The sequence below is a fragment of the Triticum aestivum genome, chromosome 5B (genome assembly GCF_018294505.1).
Source record: "Triticum aestivum cultivar Chinese Spring chromosome 5B, IWGSC CS RefSeq v2.1, whole genome shotgun sequence".
Lineage (NCBI taxonomy): Eukaryota > Viridiplantae > Streptophyta > Magnoliopsida > Poales > Poaceae > Triticum > Triticum aestivum.
Window position 1 is genome coordinate 664,683,174 of NC_057807.1, and position 16,207 is coordinate 664,699,380.

Below are 16,207 nucleotides of genomic sequence, written 5' to 3' on the forward strand. Positions count from 1 at the left end.
GAGGTGTTATGATCAGCACTACTAGTTGGAATAGCTTCTACCCACTTAGTAACGTAATCAACAACAACTAAAATATGTGTATACCCATTAGAGGCAGGAAACGGTCCCATATAATCAAAGCCCCAAACATCAAATGGTTCAATAACAAGAAAATAATTCATAGTCATTTCTTGACGTCTACTAATATTACCAATTCTTTGACATTCATCACAAGACAAGACAAACTTACGGGCATCTTTGAAGAGAGTAGGCCAATAAAAACCGGATTGCAATACCTTATGTGTAGCTCTATCTCCAGCGTGGTGTCCTCCATATGCCTCGGAGTGACACTTGCGTAGGATTTGTTCCTGTTCATGCTCAGGTATACAACGTCTAATACCACCATCTACTCCTTTATAAAGGTGTGGGTCATCCCAGAAGTAATGTCTTAAATCATAAAAGAATTTTTTATTTTGCTGGTATGTGAAACTAGGTGGTATGAATTTAGCAACAATGTAATTAGCATAATCAGCATACCAAGGAGCAGTACGAGAAGCATTTATGACAACTAATTGTTCATCAGGAAAGCTATCATTAATAGGTAGTGGGTCATCAAGAACATTCTTTAACCTAGACAAGTTGTCTACAATGGGGTTCTCAGCTCCCTTTCTATCAATAATATGCAAATCAAATTCTTGGAGCAAGAGAACCCACCTAATAAGTATAGGTTTAGCATCTTTCTTTTCCATGAGATATTTAATAGCAGCATGATCAGTGTGAACAGTTACTTTAGAATCAACAATATAAGGTCTGAACTTATCACAAGCAAATACAACTGCTAAGAATTCTTTTTCAGTAGTAGCATAATTTCTCTGGGCAGTGTCTAGAGTTTTACTAGCATATTGAATAACATTTAGTTTATTATCAACTCTTTGTCCTAGAACAACACCTATAGCATAATCGCTAGCATCACACATAATTTCAAAGGGTAAATTCCAATCAAGTGGCTGAATAATAGGTGCGGAAATCAAAGCTTTCTTAAGTATTTCAAATAGTTCTACACAATCATCATCAAAGACAAAAGGAATATCTTTTTGCAATAGATTAGTCAGAGGCCTAGAAATTTTAGAAAAGTCCTTAATGAACCTCCTATAAAAACCGGCATGAACAAGGAAACTTCTTATACCTTTAATGTCCTTGGGACATGGCATCTTTTCAATAGCATCAATCTTAGCTTTATCAACTTCAATACCTCTTTCATAAATTTTATGCCCCAAGACAATGCCTTCATTAACCATAAAGTGGCATTTTTCCCAATTCAAGACGAGACTAGTGTCTTCACATCTCTGCAAAACTCTATCAAGGTTGCTCAAGCAATCATCAAAAGAGGATACATAAATGGAGAAATTATCCATGGATACCTCACAAATCTTTTCACAAAAGTCAGAGAATATAGCCATCATGCATCTTTGAAAGGTAGCATGTGCACTACATAAACCAAAAGGCATACGTCTATAAGCAAAGGTATCGAAAGGGCAAGTAAAAAGTGGTGTTTTCTTGATCCTCAGCTGACATAGGTATTTGAGAGAAACCAGAATAACCATCTAGGAAGCAAAAATGTGTATGTTTGGATAGTCTTTCTAGCATTTGATCAATAAAAGGTAAAGGGTAATGATCTTTTTTAGTAGCTTTATTTAATTTGCGGAAATCAATTACCATCCTATAACTTATAGTAATTCTTTGCGGGGTCAATTCATCTTTATCATTAGGAACAACAGTAATACCTCCCTTATTAGGAACACAATGGACATGACTTACCCACTGACTATCAGCAATGGGATAAATTATACCTGCCTTGAGGAGCTTTAGTATTTCCTTTCTTACCACTTCTTTCATCTTAGGATTTAGCCATCGTTGATGATCAACAACTGGTTTGGCGTGTTCCTCCAATTTTATTTTTTGTTGGCATAGCGTGGGACTAATGCCCTTAAGATCATCAAGAGTATATCCAGTAGCAGCATGGTGCTTCTTTAGAGTTTTCAATAATCTTTCCTCTTCTTGCTCTGAAAGGTTAGCACTAATAATAACAGGATATATCTTCTTTTCATCAAGATAAGCATATCTAAGAGTATCAGGTAATGGTTTAAGCTCAAACACGGGATCACCCTTGGGTGGAGGAGGATCCCCTAGGATTTCAACAGGCAAGTTGTGTTTCAAAATTGGTCCCTGTTTAAAGAATACTTCATCTATTTCCCTTCTTTCATTCATAAACATATCATTTTTATGGTCTAGCAAATATTGTTCTAACGGGTCAGTAGGAGGCACGACAATAGAAGCAAGACCAATAATTTCATCCTTACTAGGCAATTCTTTATCATGGGGTTGTCTATGAAATTTAGCAAAATTAAACTCATGAGACATATCTCCTAAGCCAATCAACAACATCCTTTTCACAATCAATCTTAGCATTAACAGTATTCAAGAAGGGTCTACCAAATATGATGGGACAAAAGCTATCTTGTGGGGAACCAAGAACAAGAAAATCAGCAGGATATTTAACTTTCCCACACAAGACTTCAACATCTCTAACAATCCCAATTGGTGAAATAGTATCCCTATTGGTAAGCTTAATTATAACATCAATATCTTCTATTTCAGCAGGTGCAATGTCGGGGGTTGGGTACGACATATGCCAAAGGATGGCTTATCATGGTGGGAGCGAGTAGAACGTCGCCGGTGCCCGGAAGCGGGATGAGGCGAAGACATGCACGTCGGCGGAACTTACCCAGCTTTAGGGTTCTCCGAGAAGATAATACCCCTACTGCTGCTCTACGGGGTCTCCGCATGGTCACTATGGCAAAGTGGTACAATGGTGCTCCTGGAGCTGTTTCTGGAGGTAGGAGAGGGCAAGGCTAGATCCCTCCTTCCTATGTTCTAAGGTCTAATGCTATCTGGGTCCGAACCCTTTGCATGGGCTTCCCGGGGGGTTTATATAGGCCTACCCCCAGGGGTACAATGGTAATCCGGCTGGGCGCGGGTCCCAACCGTTTATCTCTCTGGCCGTCATCCTCTTTGTCGACTACTGGGCCCGCTGACTGGCGGGCCCCGCGGACAGGCCTGATACTGTAGCGGCACTCCTGATGACGCTGGCTTGGTCATGTGGTCATGGCAACAGCGCTGCCATCTGGCGTGCGTTCACTGTCGCCATTCCCCATCTTGTCTGGTTAATGGCGTGCGGGGCCCGTGGGAGGGGTCGGCCGACTCCAGGGGGCCAACTCCCACGGGTCCGTCTCCAGGGCGCTCGTGCCATCTTCTGTCTTCCCACTGACAGGCGGCCCCGCCGTCCTGGGGTCGTACAGGCAGGCGTCGTGGGCACAGTGCGCCGCCCACTGTGGCTGAGGTCAGGGCAGGCATGGCAACAGTGCCACGCCACGCCGGAGATCTTTAGCGATACGGCTTACTGTAGCCATGCCGGCCCATTGTAAGCAGGGGGGACGGCCACGCCGTGGCCGTACCCCGCCTCGCCCTCCGAGACAAGGGTGGAGTCGCGGGCCGACTCTCTACAGCCAGCCTCTCTGGAAGTCGCTGGCCATGAGTCGGCATATCTTGGCTTATTTTGGAGTCGCTGTCTGGGACTCGGCTTATCTGGGAGTCGCCGTCTGGGACTCGGCATATCTTGGAGTCGCCGTCTGGGAGTCGGCTTATCTGGGAGTCGGTGTCTGGGACTCGGCATATCTTGCAGTCGCTGTTTGGGACTCGGCATATCTTGGAGTCGTCGTTTGGGGCTCGGCATATCTTGGAGTCATCCCTGGGACTCGGCATATCTTGGAGTCATCCCTAGGACTCGGTATATCTTGGAGTCGTCCCTGGGACTCGGCATGAGCGGCGCTACTTATCCCAATGTCTTGAAAGGCTCTGGGGCTCGGGTTTGCCTACCCGTGGCCCATTACTCCGACAGTAGTCCCCGAAGCTGGTGAGGCTCCGTGGATACTGCGTCGTGGGGCCTCAACAGTTTCATTCTTCTAAAGACTTCGCTTGCCGTCTTCCTTCAGGCCGACTGTCCAAAAGTCGGATTCGCAAAGGGCCGTCTTGCTTCGTAGAGAGTTCGAAAGTCGTGGCGGGAGACTAGGCGGCGTGCCTGATATGCTTCCCCGTGGCCGCCCGCCGCGGTCCTATCGCGCAGTGCCACGTGGCAAGGATAGTCTGCCTACCCACGCGTGCGACGGGACGGGCCGTCAGGCGGGGCCCGCCACTACCGCGCCTCGGCACGCGAACGGATCCGTTGTGGCCGTGCAGACAGTTGGGTTTCCCACGTCGTTATTGCGTGCAGTAACTTCGTGGGGTAAATCGTGGGGGGGCGTGGGGTCCTGCGCGCAGTTAATCCCACACCCGCCCCATCGGCTTCTCAGCCCTCAAGACTATAAGTAGGCGGGGGGAGTGGAGCGGCAAAGCACGCGCGCCCATCTTCCCTGCTCCCCCGCCTCCTCTTGCCTCCTTTCCTTCTTGTTGCCGCCGTCGAGCAGAAACACACCGCATCAACGGCGATGAGCTCTTCCTCCGCCGCCGCGGCTCCCGCCGTGCGCTCCGGCGTGTAGGACGGCTCGGATGTGGATGACGACCTCATCGAGTTCCTCCGTAGGACGCGCCGCCTCCCCGGCGCAAACCTCGTGCGCGCCCGCGCCGCACTGGAGCGGGAGATATTGCCGGCGCTAGAGGAGGGCGAGTGGATCATCTTCCGCTCGCACCTCATGCGCGGCCTGGGGCTGCCGGCGAGCGGCTTCTTCCGTTCCTTCCTGGAGTTCCATGGGCTCCAGCCGCACCACCTCACCCCAAACACGGTGGTGCTGCCGTCTGCCTTCGCCACCCTGTGCGAAGGCTTCCTCGGCGTCCTCCCCACCATCGAGCTGTGGGGAGAATTCTTCTCATCCAGGCTCGGCACGCATGTCGCCGGTGTGCCGGCTCAATGCGGCGCCTTCATCGCGATGCAGTGGTCGACGGCTGACAATCCATTTCCCTCCATCCAGCTAATCAAGTCGGTGAAGATGTGGCAATGGTCGTACTTCTACATGAAGAACGTCGCCTCCGACGGGGACTAGGTCAATCTGCCGCCTTATGAAGCCGGCGCACCGGCTGGGAGGCTCCCCAGCTGGTCTCATCGAGCCAAGACGCTGACTCCCGCCGGAGCCGCCGCCGTGGCGCGGCTCCGAGTTCTGACGCAGTCGGAGGGCCTTGTTGGGGCCGACTTGCTGGCCGCCTTTGTGGCGCGCCGAGTCCTCCCTCTTTAAGGCCGGCCTCATCTGATCAGTCAGATGAGCGACCACCGAGACCTGAGTCGGATGTGCACCAGAGAAATGCCCCGCGCAGAGGTGGCAAACATGGTGAACCACATTGCGAACTGCGAGCTCGGGGAGGACTGGCAGTTCGGCAAGGAGCCGTACTCGCGCGCCAACCCCCCTCCAGTGGTAAGTCGCATCTCTTTATTGCTTTGTCTTCTTTATAGCCGAATCCGACTCCTGATTTTAATTGGTTTCTCTGAATTAGAACCCCCTCATGCAGCCCGCAGCCGGCGTCACGAGACCCCCCCGCGAGTTCGTCCCCGACCGGGCGGAGAGCAATGTTGACGACCCCGACTTGGGGGCGGCGGCGATGGAAGCCGACGCCGAAGGTGGGGGAGGAGGAGCGGGAAGCGGCCTCAGGCCCTCGGCCACCTTCGCCGACTGGCCTGAAGATGACGCCAAAGGGGAAGTAGTCCCGCGCCACCAGCCAAGGGTCGGCCCATCAGGCGTGGGTTCCTCTGCCGGCCTGGCCGGCCAAGGTGGCTTGAAGAGGCGCCAGACTAGGCCGAGTTCATTCGGCGGCAAGCCGAAGAAGCTCAAGGGGGCGGCCGCTGCGACCAGACGGGAAGAGGCGGCCGCGAGGGCCAACCGATTCCGCAAGGAAGTGAAGAGGTCGCCGCTAGTCTCTGCGTAAGTGTTTCCTCCTTGGTACTTATTTTCCCTCAGAGAATCTCGTCCGAGTTTCTCTTTTTCATTCCTTTTTTGCTTCAGGGCCCCCCTCACCCTTGAGAGGGTCACCGTCCCCTCCGTCATGGGGTCGGCGGAGACGTCAGCCAACACCCGGTGGGTTGACCCTGCCGCCGACCTCCGGTAGGCGACAGAGCAAAACGCGCGGGAAAAGAGCTACGAGGAGGAGGCCGACCGCCTGGAAAAAGCGGAGGCCGAGAAGGCGGCGGCCTCTGCCCAGAAAAAACTAAAAGAGGCCGAAGCCGCCGCCGCACCAAGGCGGCAAGCCGAGGAGGCTGCGCACCGCCAGTCAGCATTGTTCGTCACCCCGCTGTCCTACGCGCCGCCGCCCTCGGAGTTCACGGGACAGACTGGAGAAGCCGGCGTCGAGAACCCCGTTGTGGAGAAGGAAAGCGGCGAGGCCTCCATGTCGGACACACTCGTGCCGCCACCGCCGCCTCCGCCGCCGTCTGGGGGCGCGCATGGAGAACAGCCGGCAGGCCCGCCGGTGCCGCCGACTGCGCACGAGTCCGAGGTGAGGCTTCTTCTCCAAGTCGCCTAGCCAGTGCGCCGCCGTCTTGAGAGGGCGACCTCGGCGCCGCGACCCCGGGAGACCGGCGCCGCCAGCTCGGCAATCCCAGACGCCGAGGCGACAAGCGCCGCGCCCGTTGGCTGGTTGCACGGAGGCGGCACAGGGCCGCTGAACCAAGTGCTTCTGGACATCCAGGCGAAGCTATGAGCTGAAGGCGACGCCCTTCAAAACTGCACCAGGGCGCATCTGGCAGCGCGAACGGCCGTCCGAGTATGTTTCCCTCTTCTTTTTGATTCTTGTTTTTCTCTGTGGGGGCGCGCCAGCGCACCCACTGGGTGTAGTCCCCGAGTTTCGGGCCGGCTGCTGAGCAGGCGGTTCGGAACTCCCTCTGGCGAGTTCCAAATATTAACTTTGTCTGAAATGCTTATTGCAGGAGTGTCACAACCTCCGCGCTACCGCCTTCAACCACAATGTTGAGGAGCTAGGCAGGCGGACTGCCGACTTGTCGGAGAGCCGGGGTGAGTCCTTCTTCTTTTTCGCGGGGGCGCGCTGGCGCACCCGCGGGCTGTAGTCCCCGAGATTCAGGCCGACTGCTGAGCAGTCGGGCCGGATCTTCTCAACGACTTTCTTTGTTGATGACTTATCGTCTTTCGTCTTTTTTCTTCTTTAGAGGCCAACGTCGCTCTTCAGCAGCAGCTGGGCAAGGCCAACACTGCCTTGCGCGCCAAGGAGGAGGAGTGCAGCAAACTTGCCGCAGAGCGCGACCTGCTGGCTGCGCAGCTGGCCGAGCAGAAGGAGCTGCTCAAGAAGGCGCAAGACAAGGCCGAGAAGAAGGACGCCACTCTCCTGGCCGAGTTCAAGAGCGAGCGCTCCTCCTGAACTGACAGGGAGGCGATGCTGACCTCCGGCTTCCATGAGATCAAGGACATCATCGACGGTGAGTTTCCTTCCTTTCTTTCTTCGAGCTTCCGACTATAGGTCGGGCTGATTTCTGAATTTTTTTCGACTCACTTCTTTTTTGTCTTGGCAGACTTCTTCCCTGGCCACTCGCAGGCAGTCACTCAAGCCATTAAGGCTGATCGCGAGATGCGGAGGGCAAGTGGCACGGAGATCGCCGCTAACGCCCCCCGAACCGTCGATGAGCAGCTTCTGAGCATCGAGGCCCGTCTTCGTCCGGCCCATCGGCTGATGCGCCGGCTTCAGCGTGCCGGTGCCCAGGCGGTTGCCCCTCTGTCGCCAGACATGCCGGCCCTGCGCACCGCCAGTCGGACCGCCGACTGGCTGGAGGTCGCAGCTCGCCGTCTTGAAGCTTGGAAGGGTTGCTTGGCCCGGGTCGGAGCACGCCGGGCCTTGGAATTCGTCAAGGCGTGGTATTCGGGGCTGGACCTGGACCGGCTGGCCACGTTCCGGTCAGAGGCCCAGGCAGAGCCGGTGGCAGTGGAGGGTGCCCTTGTCGAGCGTGCAGCGGCGATTGCCGACTACACGGATACCAGTGTCTTCGTCCCCGAGCGGGCTGCAGGCGGCGAGGAGGTGCCGCCCGAGTGGTTCGGGATGAACCCGGACTTTGGCGAGGACTCGGCGGAGGTGATTGACTCCAGCACCGAGGAGGAAGGCAAGGCGGAGGACGAAGGTGAGACGGAGATGCCAGAAGTCGGAGCGAGCGACCAGACTCAGCTCGATCGTGCCTCCAGCAACGAGCCGCGTCCGACCGGGCCGGCTGCCGCCGGTGGCAATCAAGCCGAGACTGCCCAGCCGGCCGCCCCGGCGCCTGACACCGCCGTCTCCTCCGACCCTCCGAACCCGTCTGCTGCTCCCCAGGCTGCCTTCTGGCTTTATTTTGTCTGCTCTAGAAAGTCTTTAAAGAACTTGTTAATTTGCACAATTCCACCTGCGGGGTGTAATTTGAACTTCTGTTCGAAGATTCGGCCAAGGGCCTATGCTATGTAAATATCGATTCCGAGTTCTAACTTTCCTTGCTCATTGCTCTTTAGGCTTTTCCCTTTGCCGCCTTCCTTTAGTCGCTGCTTTGCCAGTCGGACAACCACTCTGCGGACTGTCGCTGGATCAAATGCTTGGCTACTTTGGGAAGGCAGGTACTCAGCCATCTTAGAGTCTTCTTTAACAAGTTGGATAGAAGGCGGCGAGCCGACTACTAAAGAGTCGGTTGTCTTTAATAGAGGCTAGTATAAAGCGGCAAGCCGACTACTCATGAGTCGGCTTTTTGCCTCAGAGATGCTGGAGGCCGTCTTACGCTATGTTCGTGCTTTGGGTCCTTAGCCATTTTTCGTGTGGGCGCCCGTTCTTCCTCACTCCTGCCCACCAAACAGTCGCTCTACGAGCTGCGGCTTTGCCAGGAGACGGATTAGGCACCACACACTACTTGTCTAACTATGGGAAGCTCCTCATAGCGCGAGGCGGCGAGTCCCCGGGCCGACTAGTCGGGCCCGGTGCCAAGCAGCATTTAACAAAGAGTAGTATACTCGAAGGCATAATTCTTATCATACAGATAACAAAAAGGGCGGTCCCCGAGCTCGTCTCGGGGGGCCCAAAGTCTTGGTACTTTAATACAAAAGGGTAGCGTGATACATACTGCATCAACTGTAAAATCTTCGGAGAAGATTTGCATTCCACGAGCGTTCTGTCTCTTTGCCGGAGTCGTCCCTCTTGCGCGCTCGGGGCTTCTGAGCATCGATCAGGTAGTAGGAGTCGTTTCCCAGCACCTTGCTGATGATGAAGGGGCCTTCCCAAGGCGCCGACAGCTTGTGTTGGCCGGCTGTTCGCTGGATCAGTCGGAGCACAAGGTCGCCCTCTTGGAAAGATCTTGGCATGACCTTCCTGTTGTAGTATCGTCGCAGACTCTGCTGGTAGATGCTGGACCGGCTGAGTGCCAACAGCCGGCCCTCTTCCAGCAGGTCGACGCCGTCTTGACATGCTTCTTCTGCTTCTTCCTCGGTGTACATAGTGACTCGCGGGGAGTCGAACTCTATGTCCGCCGGGATGACGGCTTCGGCACCATAGACGAGGAAGAAGGGTGTGAAGCCGGTTGACTTGTTTGGAGTCGTGCGCAGACTCCAGAGGACGGCCGGCAGTTCCTCAAGTCAGTAGGCGGCCGATCGCTCCAGCGGCACGACCAGCCGAGGCTTGATGCCGGATAATATGAGGCCATTTGCTCGCTCCACCTGGCCGTTTGACTGCGGGTGGGCAACGGACGCTAAGTCCAGTCGGATGCCCTGCGTCGCGCAGAAATGGGCCAAGGCGCCTTTGCCAAAATTTGTGCCATTGTCGGTGATGATGATGTGCGGGATGCCGTACCGAGTCGTGATGTCGGCGATGAAAGTCACTGCAGTCCGACCATTCAACTTCTTGATGGGTTTCACTTCTATCCACTTGGTGAACTTGTCCACTGCGACAAGTAGATGAGTCAAGCCACCTCGTGCCGTTTTGAATGGTCCCACCATGTCCAGGCCCCAGACTGCAAAGGGCCAGGCGATGGGGATAGTCTTGAGTGCGGAAGTTGGCTGAAGTGGCTTGGAATGGAACATCTGGCACCCTTTGCACTTTTGGACTAACTCTTTGGCCTCTTCCAGGGCAGTTGGCCAGAAGAAACCGTGCCGGAAGGCTTTGGCGACGAGTGCCCTTGAGGCCGCATGGTGGCCGCACTCGCCTTCATGGACGTCTCTGAGAATTGCTTGGCCTTGTTCTGCCTCGACGCAGCGTTGGTAGACGCCAGTGATGCTGCACCTGACCAGCTCTCTGTTGACTATGGTATAAGCTGCTGCTCGGTGCTGCACTTGCCGAGCCAAGATTTCATCAGTTGGCAGCTCTCTATTTACTAGGAACTTGAGGATGGGCTGGGCCCATGAGGGTGCTGCTATTTCTTCAGCTGCCACTAGTGCGACTTGGACAAGGGTGGCTGGGCTGGGAGGCGGCGGGTTGGAGTCCGCAGCCGCTTGCTGACTTGACGAAGTCCTCGGGCCGACAAGAGCAGTCCCCGGGCCGAGTTCTGGAGTCTTTGGTCTTATCACCGCAGTCCCCGGGCTGGGTTCTGAAGTCCCCGGGCCAGCTTTGACTGTGGCTTTCTTGGAGTCGGATTCGACTTCTTCGGGTGGAGTCAGCACAAAGATTGAGTCTGATTCTGGTGACGGCTTGATAGACGGCTTGAGAAGGGCGATGCCGGATGGTATTGCTTGGCGGGTGGAGCGGATTCGTGCCAAGGCGTCTACTTGGTCGTTGTCGTTCCTTGGCACGTGGAGGAACTCGCATCCCTCGAAGTATCCGCTGAGTTGCTGCACAAGGAAACGGTAGCTCGCCATGTTTGCGTCCTTGGCGTCCCAATCGCCAAATGATTGCTGGACCACCAAGTCAGAGTTGCCATAACACAGGATCCTGCGAATGCCGAGTTCTTTGGCAAGCCGGAGCCCATGGATGAGCGCCTCGTACTCGGCCACGTTGTTGGAGGCGGCGAAATGGATCTGCAGCACATATCTGAGCTTGTCACCCTTGGGGGAAGTGAGGACGACGTCGGCTCCCAGGCCGGTGCGCATCTTGGAGCCATCGAAGTGCATCCGCCAATGGGTGGAGTCGGGCGCTGGTGGCAGATACTGGGTCTCGGCCCAATCGACGAGGAAGTCGGCCAGTGTTTGCGACTTGATGGCGGTGCGGGGCTCGTAGTAGGTGGTGTAGGGAGCCAGGTCGATGGCCCATTTGGCCACTCGGCCAGAAGCATCTCGGCTTCCGATTATCTCAGCTAGTGGTGATGTGCAGACCACAGTGATTGGATGCTCCTCGAAGTAAGGCTTCAATTTCTTGGCGGCAAAATGCACGCCGTAGCACATCTTCTGGTAGTGGGGGTAGTTCTTCTTGGAGGCCGATAGTACCTCGCTCAGGTAATATACTGGTCTCTGGACAGGTAGCGCCTTGCCTTCCTCCTTGCGCTCGACTACAATGACTGTGCTGACTACCCGGCTGGTCGCGGCAATGTACAGGAGCATGGGCTCTTTGGGAGTCGGAGCCGCCAGTACAGGGGGAGTAGTCAACATCTTTTTCAGTTGGAGAAAGGCCTCGTCCGCCTTAGGAGTCCATTCAAAAAAGGTTGTCTTCTTCATGAGCTGATACAATGCGAGAGCCTTCTCGCCTAGCCGACTGATGAATCGGCTGATGGACGCCAAACAGCCGGTGAACTTCTGCACATCTAACAGTCGTCTGGGTGCTTCCATCCTCTCGATGGCCTTGATCTTCACAGGGTTGCACTCTATGCCGCGTTCGGAGACCAGGAAACCAAGGAGATGGCCGGCTGGTACTCCGAAGACGCATTTATCGGGGTTGAGCTTGATCTGGAATCGACGCAGGTTCTCAAAGGTTTCCTTGAGGTCTTCCAACAGAGTTCCACGTTTCTCCGTCTTCACCACCACGTCATCTATGTAGACGTGGGCATTTCTGCCGAGTTGCTTGAGGAGGCACTTCTGCATGCAACGCTGAAAGGTGGCGCCGGCATTCCTCAGGCCGAACGTCATGGTCAGGTAGCAGAAGGCACCAAACAGCGTGATGAAGGCGGTCTTCAGTCGGTCAGCCGGGTTCAGCTTGATCTAGTGATATCCAGAATATGCATCCAAAAAACCCAACAGCTCGCATCCGGCTATGGAGTCTATCACCTGATCAATCCTTTGCAGAGCAAATGGGTCCTTGGGGCAGGCTTTATTGAGACTTGTGTAGTCGATACACATCCGCCACTGCTAATTCTTCTTCAGCACCAGTACTGGGTTTGCTAGCCACTCTGGGAAAAACACTTCCATGATGAAGCCGGCTGCCAGGAGCCGGGCTATTTCTTCTCCAACAACTCTTCTCTTCTCTTCTGACAGGCGGCGCAAGGGCTGCCTGACGAGCTTCACATCGGACGGACATGTAGTTTGTTCTCGGCGAATTCCGTCAGTACACCTGGCATGTCTTTAGGGGACCATGAGAAGATGTCTCGATTCTCACGGAGGAAATCGACGAGCTCGCCTTCCAATTTGCTGTCAAGGTTTGTGCCCATGACAGCGTACCTCTCCGGGTGCTCCGGGTCCAAAGGTATCTTCTTCATTTCTCTGGCCGGCTTGAATGATCCTTTTTCTTCCGACTCCTTGGGGTTGGGCGACAACTCGGGCTGCTTGCCGGCCATCACCACGACCCGATCAAGAAGTCGTTTCTCAGCTGCGATCACCAAGGACTCGGCCAGCCGACTGCTCTCGGCCGCGCAAGCAGACGACTTTCTGTAGTCGCCAGCTACGGTTAGAATTCCCTTGGAACTCGGCATCTTCATCTTGAGGTAGGCGTAGTGGGGGACTGCCATGAACTTGGCCAAATCTGGTCGGCCAAGCAACGCATGGTACAGGCTTTCAAGGTCCACCACCTCAAACCAAATTGGCTCTCGACGGAAATGATCTTTGTCCCCAAAGAGGACGTCTATCAGGATCTTGCCGATTGGGGAGCAGGAAAGGCCAGGAACAATGTCGTGGAACACAGTTCGGCTGCTCTGAAGCTGTCTTCGCTTGATTCCTAATTTCTCCATCGTATCCTTGTACAGTATGTTGATACTGCTGCCTCCGTCTATCAGCACTCGCGAGAAGCGAGCGGCCCGCCTATCTGTGGCGAGTGTGGCGCCTAAGACCAAGGCGTAGGAGCCTGGACTCGGCATCACCTCTGCGTGATCGGCTCTACTCCAACTGATGGGCCTTTCGGACCAGTGCATGAATTCTAGAGTGCTTGACGCGACTGCATTCTCCTCTTGCTGCTGTTGGCGCCTGCTGCGTCGGTCGTCTGCCACACTGGTGAACACCACATAGGCTTCGTGCTCATCTGGGAACTCGTCTTGTATTGCGCCGACTGGCCTGACAGCCGGCTGCTGGGGCGGCTGTGGTGGAGGTGGCCCAGCAGGCGGGGGAGGGAGTAGGCCGTCTCCCTTGGCGATTCTGGTCAGCCAGTGGCATTTCCGGGTGGTGTGGTTTGACGGCTTCACGCCGTTGTGGAACTTGCAGGGGCCATCCAGGGTCTGCTCGTAGGAGAAGGCCGGCAACCAGTTGGACTTGCCGCCCTTCTGCCGCTTCGCCAGAGGCGGTCCCTCCGGCTGTTGGTCTTCGACTGTCGCCACTTGCCGGCTGCTGGAAGCCGGCTACGGGGCCTTGCGCTTGTGGTCGTTCTGCTGCTGCCGCCGACTGGTGTCCCCAGCCGGAGTTCTCGGAGCCTGAGGGGCAACTTTGACACTCATGCTGACTTGAATCTCCGCCTTCATGGAGGAGTCGGCCGTAGCGTACTTGTCTGCTGTGATCAGTAGTTCGTCGAGGGTCTCCGGCTCGTCGTAGAGGAGCTTGTGCTTGAGGAGGGTGCCTTCTCTGCACCCGGCAGTAAAGTACTCGATAGCCTGCACCTCATGCACGCCCTCGCAGGAGTTCCGGAGCTCGCCCCAGCACGTGAGGTAGCCGCGAGTGGACTCGTCGGGACCTTGCACGCACAAGGAGAGTTGGCGAGGCTTGGGAGGTCGCTTGTACGTGCTTGTGAAGTTGCGGACGAAGGCCTCAGTGAAGTCAACCCAGCTGTTGATGCTGCGAGGCTTCAGACTATTCAACCATGTTCGGGCTGAGCCCTGGAGCATGAGCGGGACATATCTTACGGCAACACACTTGTTGCCGTTCGCTATATTGATGGTTGTGGAGTAATCGATTAGCCAGTCCTCCGACTTCATGGTGCCGGTATATTTGGGCGTGTCTCGGGGGAGCGTGAACCCTTTGGGGAAGGGCTCATCCCGGATGCGGGGTCCAAAACAGGGAGGACCCAACTCGTCTTCTTCTTCCAGCGCCAGGGATCGGTGGAGTTGGTCGATCCGGTGGCGGGCATCATTCTCTCCAACTCCCTCTCGGCGGCCAAGACGGTCGCCGAGAGTCGGATGTTCTACGGGCGGCGGGGAGACTCGCCTTTCTCTGCGAGGAGGGGGAGGTAGATAGTCGTCCCGCCATTCCATCGCCTTGGGGCGGCCGTCTTGGTCGTGCTCGATGGTAATGCAAGTCCGACTGTGGCTGACAGCTGGCTCCTTGTCCTTCTTTCCGCGGGCCCCTCCAGTCGGTGTCCGAGACGTCGCGCCTTGGTCTCGGCGGGATGGCGGGTCGTTGTTTTGTCGCTGCGGCGCCTCCGTGCGGCAGCCGGCTTCGTTCTGCGCGGCAACCGCGTCGAGGAGCTGCTGAACTCGCTCCGTCATCATGCGGCGCTCTTCGCCCTCGAAGTTGTCGAGCTCGTCTGCCGCCGCCTGGGCGGCGTGGATGTTCTCCGCGGGCGTGGCATACACAGGGCGATCAGCCCCGAACAGATTGGCGATTACCATGCCGCGTTGCCGGACTGCGCCTAGGCGGCTAGGCCCAGTCGGAGCCGACGAGCCTCCCACGGCGTGATCCATCTCGCGCTGGTAGGCTTCTGACAAGCGCCTCATGCTTGCCAACTTCTTTGCGCCCTCGATGAGCTGAAGGCGGCGTGCCTCCAGCGTATCAGCGTCGGCGTCTCCCGAAATCGGCGCGGTGAGGTCTCGCAGAGCCGCGTCGAGCGGGTCATGCGCTCCCTCACCGGAACGCTTGCCGTGATCGAGGACGAAAACTTCCGTGACGGTGCTTCCGCCGCTCCCCGCGCAAGGGAGCGGCTCGTCGTAGACCACCATGTTGGTGGGAAACGCGTCGAGCGACGCGGTGTCGGAGTCGACCAGCATCGGGTCGGTGGATTCTATGGACTCCAGGTCCACGGCAGGCTCGTCGGCGACGTGGAGTTGGTCGAGGAGACCCGCGAGGAGGCTCTCGGGGCCGCTCATGCCTGCGTCGGACGCAGGCTCATCGGAGAGGCGAACCTCACCGATAAGCTCGGCGAGGCAGCTGGCCACGCACGCGATCTCAGCACCGTGCAACGCGTCGGCGCAAACTCCATCTGGCGTGCCGGGCTGGCTGTGCTCTCCAGGGAGGAAAAGGGTTCCCGTCCAGAGCAGGTCTCCGGACGACAGTGCACCTCGCCCCACGGTGGGCGCCAAATGTCGGGGGTTGGGTACGACATATGCCAAAGGATGGCTTATCATGGTGGGAGTGAGTAGAACGTCGCCGGTGCCCGGAAGCGGGATGAGGCAAAGACATGCACGCTGGCGGAACTTACCCAGCTTCAGGGCTCTCTGAGGAGATAATACCCCTACTGCTGCTCTGCGGGGTCTCCGCATGGTCACTATGGCAAAGTGGTACAATGGTGCTCCTGGAGCTGTTTCTGGAGGTAGGAGAGGGCAAGGCTAGCTCCCTCCTTCCTATGTTCTAAGGTCTAATGCTATCTGGGTCCGAACCCTTTGCATGGGCTTCCCGGGGCGTTTATATAGGCCTACCCCCCAGGGGTACAATGGTAATCCGGCTGGGCGCAGGTCCCAGCCGTCTGTCTCTCAGGTCGCCGTCCTCTCTACCGACTACTGGAGCCCGCGGACAGGCCTGATACTATAGCGGCACTCCTGATGACGCTGGCTTGGTCATGTGATCATGGCAACAGCGCCACCGTCTGTCGTGCGTTCACTGACGCCATTCCCCGTCTTGTCTGGTTAATGGCGTGCGGGGCCCGTGGGAGGGGTCGGCCGACTCCAGGGGGCTGACTCCCACGGGTCCGTCTCCAGGGCACTTGTGCCATCTTCTGTCTTCCCACTGACAGGCGGCCC